Below are 11,137 nucleotides of genomic sequence, written 5' to 3'. Positions count from 1 at the left end.
GGCCAGGTATGGAGTGTGGTGACGGTGGCCCGGTATGGAATATGGTGACAGTGGCTCGGTATGGAGTGTGGTGACAGTGGCCTGCTAAGGTGTGTGATGACAGTGGCCTGGTATGGGGTGTGGTGGCAATGGCCCGGTATGGAGAGTGGTGGCTGTGGTCTGGTATGGAGTGTGGTGTCTGTGGCCTAGTATGGAGTGTGGTGACAGTGGCCCGGTATGCAGTGTGGTGACAATGGCCTGGTATGGAGGGTGGAGACAGTGGTCTGGTATGGAGTGTGGTGACTGTGGCCCAGTATGGTGTGTGGTGACAGTTGCCTGGTATGGAGTGTGGTGATAGTGGACTGGTATGGAGTGTGGTGGCTCTGGCCCAGTTTGGAGTGTGGTGACTGTGGCCCGGTATGGAATATGGTGACAGTGGCTCGGTATGAAGTGTGGTGACAATGGCCTGGTAGGGAGTATGGTGACAGTGGCCCGGTATGCAGTGTGGTGACAATGGCCTGGTATGGAGGGTGGAGACAGTGGTCTGGTATGGAGTGTGGTGACAGTGGCCCAGTATGGAGTGTGATGACAGTGGCCTGGTATGGAGTGTGGTGACTGTGGCCCAGTATGGTGTGTGGTGACAGTTGCCCGGTATGGAGTGTGGTGACAGTGGTCTGGTATGGAGTGTGGTTGCTCTGGCCCAGTATGGAGTGTGGTGACAGTGGTCTGGTATGGAGTGTGGTTGCTCTGGCCCAGTATGGAGTGTGGTGACAGTGGCCCGGTATGGAGTGTGGTGACAGTGGCCCGGGATGGAATATAGTGACAGTGGCTCGGTATGGAGTGTGGTGACAGTGGCCTGATAAGGAGTGTGATGACAGTGGCCTGGTATGGGGTGTGGTGGCAATGGCCCGGTTCTGGAGTGTGGTGGCTGTGGGTTGGTATAGAGTGTGGTGACAGTTGTCTGGTATTGAGGGTGGTGACAGAGGCCCGGTATGGAGTGTGGTGACAGTGGCCCGGTATGGTATGTCGTGGCAGTGGCCTGGTATGGAGTGTGGTGACAGCGGCCTGGTATGGAGTGCGGTGGCTTTGGCCCGGTATGGAGGGTGGTGACTGTGGCCTGGTATGGAATGTGGTGACTGTGGCCCAGTATGGTGTGTGGTGATAGTGGCCTGGTATGGAGTGTAGTGACAGTGGCCTGGTATGGTGTGTGGTGACACAGGCCCGGTACTGAGTGTGGAGACAGTGGCCCGGTGTGGATTGTGGTGACAGTGGCCTGGAATGGAGTGTGGTGACAGTGGCACGGTATGGAGTGTGGTGACAGTGGCCCGGTATGGAGTGTGGTGACAGTGGCCTGGTATGGAGTGTGGTGACAGTTGCCCGGTAAGGACGGCGGTGACAGTGGCCCGGTATGGAGTATGGTGACTGTGGCACATTATGGAGTGTGGTGACAGTGGCCCGGTATGGAGTGTAGTGACAGTGGCCTGGTATGGTATGTGGTGACAGAGGCCTGGTACCTAGTGTGGTGACAGTGGCCCGGTGTGGATTGTGGTGACATTGGCCTGGAATGGAGTGTGGTGACAGTGGCCCGGTATGGAGTGTGGTGACAGTGGCCTGGTATGGAGTGTGATGACTGTTGCTTGGTATGGAGTGTGGTGCCTGTGGCCCGGTATGGAGTGTGATGGCTGTGGCCTGGTATGGTGTGTGGTGGCTGTGGTCCGGTATGGAGTGTGGTGGCTGTGGCCAGGTATGGAGTGCCGTGACTGTGGCCCGGTATGGAGTGTGGTAACTGTGGCCTGGTTTGGAGTGTGGTGACAGTGGCCCGGTATGGAGTGTGGTGACAGTGGCCCGGTATTGAATATGGTGACAGTGGCTTGTTATGGAGTGTGGTGGCAGTGGCCTGTATGGAGTGTGGTGACAGTGGTCTGGTATGGAGTGTGGTGACAGTTGCCCGGTATGGAGTGTGATGACAGTGGCCTGGTATGGAGTGTGGTGACTGTGCCCAGTATGGAGTGTGGTGACAGTTGCCCGGTATGGAGTGTGGTGGCTGTGGCCCGGTATGGAGTGTGGTGACAGTGGTCTGGTATGGAGTGTGGTGTCTCTGGCCCAGTATGGAGTGTGGTGACTGTGGCCTGGTATGGAGTGTGGTGATAGTGGCCCGGTATGGAATATAGTGACAGCGGCTTGGTATGGAGTGTGGTGACAGTGGCTTGTATGGAGTGTGGTGACTGTGGCCCGGTATGGAGTGTGGTGACTGTGGCCGGGTATGGAGTGTGGTGACAGTGGCCCGGTATGGAATATGGTGACAGTGGCTCGGTATGGAGTGTGGTGTAAGTGGCCTGTATGGAGTGTCGTGACTGTGGCCCAGTATGGAGTGTGGTGACTGTGGCCCGGTATGGAGTGTGGTGACTGTGGCCCAGTATGGTGTGTGGTGACAGTTGCCCGGTATGGAGTGTGGTGATAGTGGTCTGGTATGGAGTGTGGTTGCTCTGGCCCAGTATGGAGTGTGGTGACAGTGGCCCGGTATGGAGTGTGGTGACAGTGGCCCGGTATGGAATATAGTGACAGTGGCTCGGTATGGAGTGTGGTGACAGTGGCCTGATAAGGAGTGTGATGACAGTGGCCTGGTATGGGGTGTGGTGGCAATGGCCCGGTTCTGGAGTGTGGTGGCTGTGGGTTGGTATAGAGTGTGGTGACAGTTGTCTGGTATTGAGGGTGGTGACAGAGGCCCGGTATGGAGTGTGGTGACAGTGGCCCGGTATGGTATGTCGTGGCAGTGGCCTGGTATGGAGTGTGGTGACAGCGGCCTGGTATGGAGTGCGGTGGCTTTGGCCCGGTATGGAGGGTGGTGACTGTGGCCCGGTATGGAATGTGGTGACTGTGGCCCAGTATGGTGTGTGGTGACAGTGGCCTGGTATGGAGTGTAGTGACAGTGGCCTGGTATGGTGTGTGGTGACACAGGCCCGGTACTGAGTGTGGAGACAGTGGCCCGGTGTGGATTGTGGTGACAGTGGCCTGGAATGGAGTGTGGTGACAGTGGCACGGTATGGAGTGTGGTGACAGTGGCCCGGTATGGAGTGTGGTGACAGTGGCCTGGTATGGAGTGTGGTGACAGTTGCCCGGTAAGGACGGCGGTGACAGTGGCCCGGTATGGAGTATGGTGACTGTGGCACATTATGGAGTGTGGTGACAGTGGCCCGGTATGGAGTGTAGCGACAGTGGCCTGGTATGGTATGTGGTGACAGAGGCCCGGTACCTAGTGTGGTGACAGTGGCCCGGTGTGGATTGTGGTGACATTGGCCTGGAATGGAGTGTGGTGACAGTGGCCCGGTATGGAGTGTGGTGACAGTGGCCTGGTATGGAGTGTGATGACTGTTGCTTGGTATGGAGTGTGGTGCCTGTGGCCCGGTATGGAGTGTGATGGCTGTGGCCTGGTATGGCGTGTGGTGGCTGTGGTCCGGTATGGAGTGTGGTGGCTGTGGCCAGGTATGGAGTGCCGTGACTGTGGCCCGGTATGGAGTGTGGTAACTGTGGCCTGGTTTGGAGTGTGGTGACAGTGGCCCGGTATGGAGTGTGGTGACAGTGGCCCGGTATTGAATATGGTGACAGTGGCTTGTTATGGAGTGTGGTGACAGTGGTCTGGTATGGAGTGTGGTGACAGTTGCCCGGTATGGAGTGTGATGACAGTGGCCTGGTATGGAGTGTGGTGACTGTGCCCAGTATGGAGTGTGGTGACAGTTGCCCGGTATGGAGTGTGGTGGCTGTGGCCCGGTATGGAGTGTGGTGACAGTGGTCTGGTATGGAGTGTGGTGTCTCTGGCCCAGTATGGAGTGTGGTGACTGTGGCCTGGTATGGAGTGTGGTGATAGTGGCCCGGTATGGAATATAGTGACAGCGGCTTGGTATGGAGTGTGGTGACAGTGGCTTGTATGGAGTGTGGTGACTGTGGCCCGGTATGGAGTGTGGTGACTGTGGCCGGGTATGGAGTGTGGTGACAGTGGCCCGGTATGGAATATGGTGACAGTGGCTCGGTATGGAGTGTGGTGTAAGTGGCCTGTATGGAGTGTCGTGACTGTGGCCCAGTATGGAGTGTGGTGACTGTGGCCCGGTATGGAGTGTGGTGACTGTGGCCCGGTATGGAATATGGTGACAGTGGCTCGGTATGGAGTGTGGTGTAAGTGGCCTGTATGGAGTGTCGTGACTGTGGCCCAGTATGGAGTGTGGTGACTGTGGCCCGGTATGGAATATGGTGACAGTGGCTCGGTATGGAGTGTGGTGACAGTGGCTCGGTATGGAATGTGGTGACAGTGGCCTGTATGGAGTGTGGTGACTGTGGCCCAGTATGGAGTGTGGTGACAGTGGCCGGGTGTGGCGTGTGGTGACAGTGGCCGGGTGTGGCGTGTGGTGACAGTGGCCCGGTATGGAGAGTGGTGGCTGTGGGCTGGTATGGAGTGTGGTGACAGTGGCCTGGTATTGAGGGTGGTGACAGAGGCCCGGTATGGAGTGTGGTGACAATGGCTCGGTATGAAGTGTGGTGACAATGGCCTGGTATGGAGTGTGGTGACTGTGACCCGGTATGGAGTGTGGTGACTGTGGCCTGGTATGGTGTGTGGTGACAGTGGCCCGGTATGAAGTGTGGTGACAATGGCTTGGTATGAAGTGTGGTGACAATGGCCTGGTATGGAGTGTGGAGACAGTGGTCTGGTATGGAGTGTGGTGACAGTTGCCCGGTATGGAGTGTGGTGACTGTGGCCCAGTATGGTGTGTGGTGACAGTTGCCCGGCATGGAGTGTGGTGACAGTGGACTGGTATGAAGTTTGGTGGCTCTGGCCCAGTATTGAGTGTGGTGACAGTGGCCCGGTATGGAATATGGTGTCAGTGGCTCGCTATGGAGTGTGGTGACAGTGGCCTGTATGGAGTGTGGTGACTGCGGCCAGGTATGGAGTGTGGTGACGGTGGCCCGGTATGGAATATGGTGACAGTGGCTCGGTATGGAGTGTGGTGACAGTGGCCTGCTAAGGTGTGTGATGACAGTGGCCGGGTATGGGGTGTGGTGGCAATGGCCCGGTATGGAGTGTGGTGGCTGTGCGTTGGTATGGAGTGTGGTGGCTGTGGGTTGGTATGGAGTGTGGTGGCTGTGCGTTGGTATGGAGTGTGGTGGCTGTGGGTTGGTATGGAGTGTGGTGACAGTGGCCGGGTATGGCGTGTGGTGACAGTGGCCCGGTATGGAGAGTGGTGGCTGTGGTCTGGTATGGAGTGTGGTGTCTGTGGCCTAGTATGGAGTGTGGTGACAGTGGCCCGGTATGCAGTGTGGTGACAATGGCCTGGTATGGAGGGTGGAGACAGTGGTCTGGTATGGAGTGTGGTGACTGTGGCCCAGTATGGTGTGTGGTGACAGTTGCCTGGTATGGAGTGTGGTGATAGTGGACTGGTATGGAGTGTGGTGGCTCTGGCCCAGTTTGGAGTGTGGTGACTGTGGCCCGGTATGGAATATGGTGACAGTGGCTCGGTATGAAGTGTGGTGACAATGGCCTGGTAGGGAGTATGGTGACAGTGGCCCGGTATGCAGTGTGGTGACAATGGCCTGGTATGGAGGGTGGAGACAGTGGTCTGGTATGGAGTGTGGTGACAGTGGCCCAGTATGGAGTGTGATGACAGTGGCCTGGTATGGAGTGTGGTGACTGTGGCCCAGTATGGTGTGTGGTGACAGTTGCCCGGTATGGAGTGTGGTGACAGTGGTCTGGTATGGAGTGTGGTTGCTCTGGCCCAGTATGGAGTGTGGTGACAGTGGCCCGGTATGGAGTGTGGTGACAGTGGCCCGGTATGGAATATAGTGACAGTGGCTCGGTATGGAGTGTGGTGACAGTGGCCTGATAAGGAGTGTGATGACAGTGGCCTGGTATGGGGTGTGGTGGCAATGGCCCGGTATGGAGAGTGGTGGCTGTGGTCTGGTATGGAGTGTGGTGTCTGTGGCCTAGTATGGAGTGTGGTGACAGTGGCCCGGTATGCAGTGTGGTGACAATGGCCTGGTATGGAGGGTGGAGACAGTGGTCTGGTATGGAGTGTGGTGACTGTGGCCCAGTATGGTGTGTGGTGACAGTTGCCTGGTATGGAGTGTGGTGATAGTGGACTGGTATGGAGTGTGGTGGCTCTGGCCCAGTTTGGAGTGTGGTGACTGTGGCCCGGTATGGAATATGGTGACAGTGGCTCGGTATGAAGTGTGGTGACAATGGCCTGGTAGGGAGTATGGTGACAGTGGCCCGGTATGCAGTGTGGTGACAATGGCCTGGTATGGAGGGTGGAGACAGTGGTCTGGTATGGAGTGTGGTGACAGTGGCCCAGTATGGAGTGTGATGACAGTGGCCTGGTATGGAGTGTGGTGACTGTGGCCCAGTATGGTGTGTGGTGACAGTTGCCCGGTATGGAGTGTGGTGACAGTGGTCTGGTATGGAGTGTGGTTGCTCTGGCCCAGTATGGAGTGTGGTGACAGTGGCCCGGTATGGAGTGTGGTGACAGTGGCCCGGTATGGAATATAGTGACAGTGGCTCGGTATGGAGTGTGGTGACAGTGGCCTGATAAGGAGTGTGATGACAGTGGCCTGGTATGGGGTGTGGTGGCAATGGCCCGGTTCTGGAGTGTGGTGGCTGTGGGTTGGTATAGAGTGTGGTGACAGTTGTCTGGTATTGAGGGTGGTGACAGAGGCCCGGTATGGAGTGTGGTGACAGTGGCCCGGTATGGTATGTCGTGGCAGTGGCCTGGTATGGAGTGTGGTGACAGCGGCCTGGTATGGAGTGCGGTGGCTTTGGCCCGGTATGGAGGGTGGTGACTGTGGCCTGGTATGGAATGTGGTGACTGTGGCCCAGTATGGTGTGTGGTGACAGTGGCCTGGTATGGAGTGTAGTGACAGTGGCCTGGTATGGTGTGTGGTGACACAGGCCCGGTACTGAGTGTGGAGACAGTGGCCCGGTGTGGATTGTGGTGACAGTGGCCTGGAATGGAGTGTGGTGACAGTGGCACGGTATGGAGTGTGGTGACAGTGGCCCGGTATGGAGTGTGGTGACAGTGGCCTGGTATGGAGTGTGGTGACAGTTGCCCGGTAAGGACGGCGGTGACAGTGGCCCGGTATGGAGTATGGTGACTGTGGCACATTATGGAGTGTGGTGACAGTGGCCCGGTATGGAGTGTATTGACAGTGGCCTGGTATGGTATGTGGTGACAGAGGCCTGGTACCTAGTGTGGTGACAGTGGCCCGGTGTGGATTGTGGTGACATTGGCCTGGAATGGAGTGTGGTGACAGTGGCCCGGTATGGAGTGTGGTGACAGTGGCCCGGTATGGAGTGTGGTGACAGTGGCCTGGTATGGAGTGTGGTGACAGTGGCCCGGTATGGAGTGTGGTGACAGTGGCCTGGTATGGAGTGTGATGACTGTTGCTTAGTATAGAGTGTGGTGCCTGTGGCCCGGTATGGAGTGTGATGGCTGTGGCCTGGTATGGTGTGTGGTGGCTGTGGTCCGGTATGGAGTGTGGTGGCTGTGGCCAGGTATGGAGTGCCGTGACTGTGGCCCGGTATGGAGTGTGGTAACTGTGGCCTGGTTTGGAGTGTGGTGACAGTGGCCCGGTATGGAGTGTGGTGACAGTGGCCCGGTATTGAATATGGTGACAGTGGCTTGTTATGGAGTGTGGTGGCAGTGGCCTGTATGGAGTGTGGTGACAGTGGTCTGGTATGGAGTGTGGTGACAGTTGCCCTGTGTGGATTGTGGTGACAGTGGCCTGTATGGAGTGTGGTGCCTGTGACCCGGTATGGAGTGTGGTGACTGCGGCCTCGTATGGAGTGTGGTGACAGTGGCCAGGTATGGAATATGGTGACAGTGGCTCGGTATGGAGTCTGGTGACAGTGGCCTGTATGGAGTGTGGTGACTGTGGCCCGGTATGGAGTGTGGTGACAGTGGCTGGGTATGGCGTGTGGTGACAGAGGCCCGGTATGGAGAGTGGTGGCTGTGGGCTGGTATGGAGTGTGGTGACAGTGGCTCGGTATGGAGTGTGGTGACAATGGCTTTGTATGGAGTGTGGAGACAGTGGTCTGGTATGGAGTGTGGTGACAGTTGCCCGGTATGGAGTGTGATGACAGTGGCCTGGTATGGAGTGTGGTGACTGTGGCCCAGTATGGAGTGTGGTGACAGTTGCCCGGTATGGAGTGTGGTGGCTGTGGCCCGGTATGGAGTGTGGTGACAGTGGTCTGGTATGGAGTGTGGTGTCTCTGGCCCAGTATGGAGTGTGGTGACTGTGGCCTGGTATGGAGTGTGGTGATAGTGGCCCGGTATGGAATATAGTGACAGCGGCTCGGTATGGAGTGTGGTGACAGTGGCTTGTATGGAGTGTGGTGACTGTGGCCCGGTATGGAGTGTGGTGACTGTGGCCGGGTATGGAGTGTGGTGACAGTGGCCCGGTATGGAGTGTGGTGACTGTGGCCCGGTATGGAATATGGTGACAGTGGCTCGGTATGGAGTGTGGTGACAGTGGCCTGTATGGAGTGTGGTGACTGTGGCCCAGTATGGAGTGTGGTGACAGTGGCCGGGTGTGGCGTGTGGTGACAGTGGCCGGGTGTGGCGTGTGGTGACAGTGGCCCGGTATGGAGAGTGGTGGCTGTGGGCTGGTATGGAGTGTGGTGACAGTGGCCTGGTATTGAGGGTGGTGACAGAGGCCCGGTATGGAGTGTGGTGACAATGGCTCGGTATGAAATGTGGTGACAATGGCCTGGTATGGAGTGTGGTGACTGTGACCCGGTATGGAGTGTGGTGACTGTGGCCTGGTATGGTGTGTGGTGACAGTGGCCCGGTATGAAGTGTGGTGACAATGGCTTGGTATGAAGTGTGGTGACAATGGCCTGGTATGGAGTGTGGAGACAGTGGTCTGGTATGGAGTGTGGTGACAGTTGCCCGGTATGGAGTGTGATGACAGTGGCCTGGTATGGAGTGTGGTGACTGTGGCCCAGTATGGTGTGTGGTGACAGTTGCCCGGCATGGAGTGTGGTGACAGTGGACTGGTATGAAGTTTGGTGGCTCTGGCCCAGTATTGAGTGTGGTGACAGTGGCCCGGTATGGAATATGGTGTCAGTGGCTCGCTATGGAGTGTGGTGACAGTGGCCTGTATGGAGTGTGGTGACTGCGGCCAGGTATGGAGTGTGGTGACGGTGGCCCGGTATGGAATATGGTGACAGTGGCTCGGTATGGAGTGTGGTGACAGTGGCCTGCTAAGGTGTGTGATGACAGTGGCCTGGTATGGGGTGTGGTGGCAATGGCCCGGTATGGAGAGTGGTGGCTGTGGTCTGGTATGGAGTGTGGTGTCTGTGGCCTAGTATGGAGTGTGGTGACAGTGGCCCGGTATGCAGTGTGGTGACAATGGCCTGGTATGGAGGGTGGAGACAGTGGTCTGGTATGGAGTGTGGTGACTGTGGCCCAGTATGGTGTGTGGTGACAGTTGCCTGGTATGGAGTGTGGTGATAGTGGACTGGTATGGAGTGTGGTGGCTCTGGCCCAGTTTGGAGTGTGGTGACTGTGGCCCGGTATGGAATATGGTGACAGTGGCTCGGTATGAAGTGTGGTGACAATGGCCTGGTAGGGAGTATGGTGACAGTGGCCCGGTATGCAGTGTGGTGACAATGGCCTGGTATGGAGGGTGGAGACAGTGGTCTGGTATGGAGTGTGGTGACAGTGGCCCAGTATGGAGTGTGATGACAGTGGCCTGGTATGGAGTGTGGTGACTGTGGCCCAGTATGGTGTGTGGTGACAGTTGCCCGGTATGGAGTGTGGTGACAGTGGTCTGGTATGGAGTGTGGTTGCTCTGGCCCAGTATGGAGTGTGGTGACAGTGGTCTGGTATGGAGTGTGGTTGCTCTGGCCCAGTATGGAGTGTGGTGACAGTGGCCCGGTATGGAGTGTGGTGACAGTGGCCCGGGATGGAATATAGTGACAGTGGCTCGGTATGGAGTGTGGTGACAGTGGCCTGATAAGGAGTGTGATGACAGTGGCCTGGTATGGGGTGTGGTGGCAATGGCCCGGTTCTGGAGTGTGGTGGCTGTGGGTTGGTATAGAGTGTGGTGACAGTTGTCTGGTATTGAGGGTGGTGACAGAGGCCCGGTATGGAGTGTGGTGACAGTGGCCCGGTATGGTATGTCGTGGCAGTGGCCTGGTATGGAGTGTGGTGACAGCGGCCTGGTATGGAGTGCGGTGGCTTTGGCCCGGTATGGAGGGTGGTGACTGTGGCCTGGTATGGAATGTGGTGACTGTGGCCCAGTATGGTGTGTGGTGATAGTGGCCTGGTATGGAGTGTAGTGACAGTGGCCTGGTATGGTGTGTGGTGACACAGGCCCGGTACTGAGTGTGGAGACAGTGGCCCGGTGTGGATTGTGGTGACAGTGGCCTGGAATGGAGTGTGGTGACAGTGGCACGGTATGGAGTGTGGTGACAGTGGCCCGGTATGGAGTGTGGTGACAGTGGCCTGGTATGGAGTGTGGTGACAGTTGCCCGGTAAGGACGGCGGTGACAGTGGCCCGGTATGGAGTATGGTGACTGTGGCACATTATGGAGTGTGGTGACAGTGGCCCGGTATGGAGTGTAGTGACAGTGGCCTGGTATGGTATGTGGTGACAGAGGCCTGGTACCTAGTGTGGTGACAGTGGCCCGGTGTGGATTGTGGTGACATTGGCCTGGAATGGAGTGTGGTGACAGTGGCCCGGTATGGAGTGTGGTGACAGTGGCCTGGTATGGAGTGTGATGACTGTTGCTTGGTATGGAGTGTGGTGCCTGTGGCCCGGTATGGAGTGTGATGGCTGTGGCCTGGTATGGTGTGTGGTGGCTGTGGTCCGGTATGGAGTGTGGTGGCTGTGGCCAGGTATGGAGTGCCGTGACTGTGGCCCGGTATGGAGTGTGGTAACTGTGGCCTGGTTTGGAGTGTGGTGACAGTGGCCCGGTATGGAGTGTGGTGACAGTGGCCCGGTATTGAATATGGTGACAGTGGCTTGTTATGGAGTGTGGTGGCAGTGGCCTGTATGGAGTGTGGTGACAGTGGTCTGGTATGGAGTGTGGTGACAGTTGCCCGGTATGGAGTGTGATGACAGTGGCCTGGTATGGAGTGTGGTGACTGTGCCCAGTATGGAGTGTGGTGAC

This window comes from Chiloscyllium plagiosum, unplaced genomic scaffold (genome assembly GCF_037043375.1).
Source record: "Chiloscyllium plagiosum isolate Xiang-an unplaced genomic scaffold, Cpla_swu_hap1 HiC_scaffold_36, whole genome shotgun sequence".
Classification (NCBI taxonomy): Eukaryota; Metazoa; Chordata; class Chondrichthyes; order Orectolobiformes; family Hemiscylliidae; genus Chiloscyllium; species Chiloscyllium plagiosum.
The sequence above is the reverse complement of the archived record's forward strand: the minus strand, read 5'-3'. Positions refer to the sequence as shown.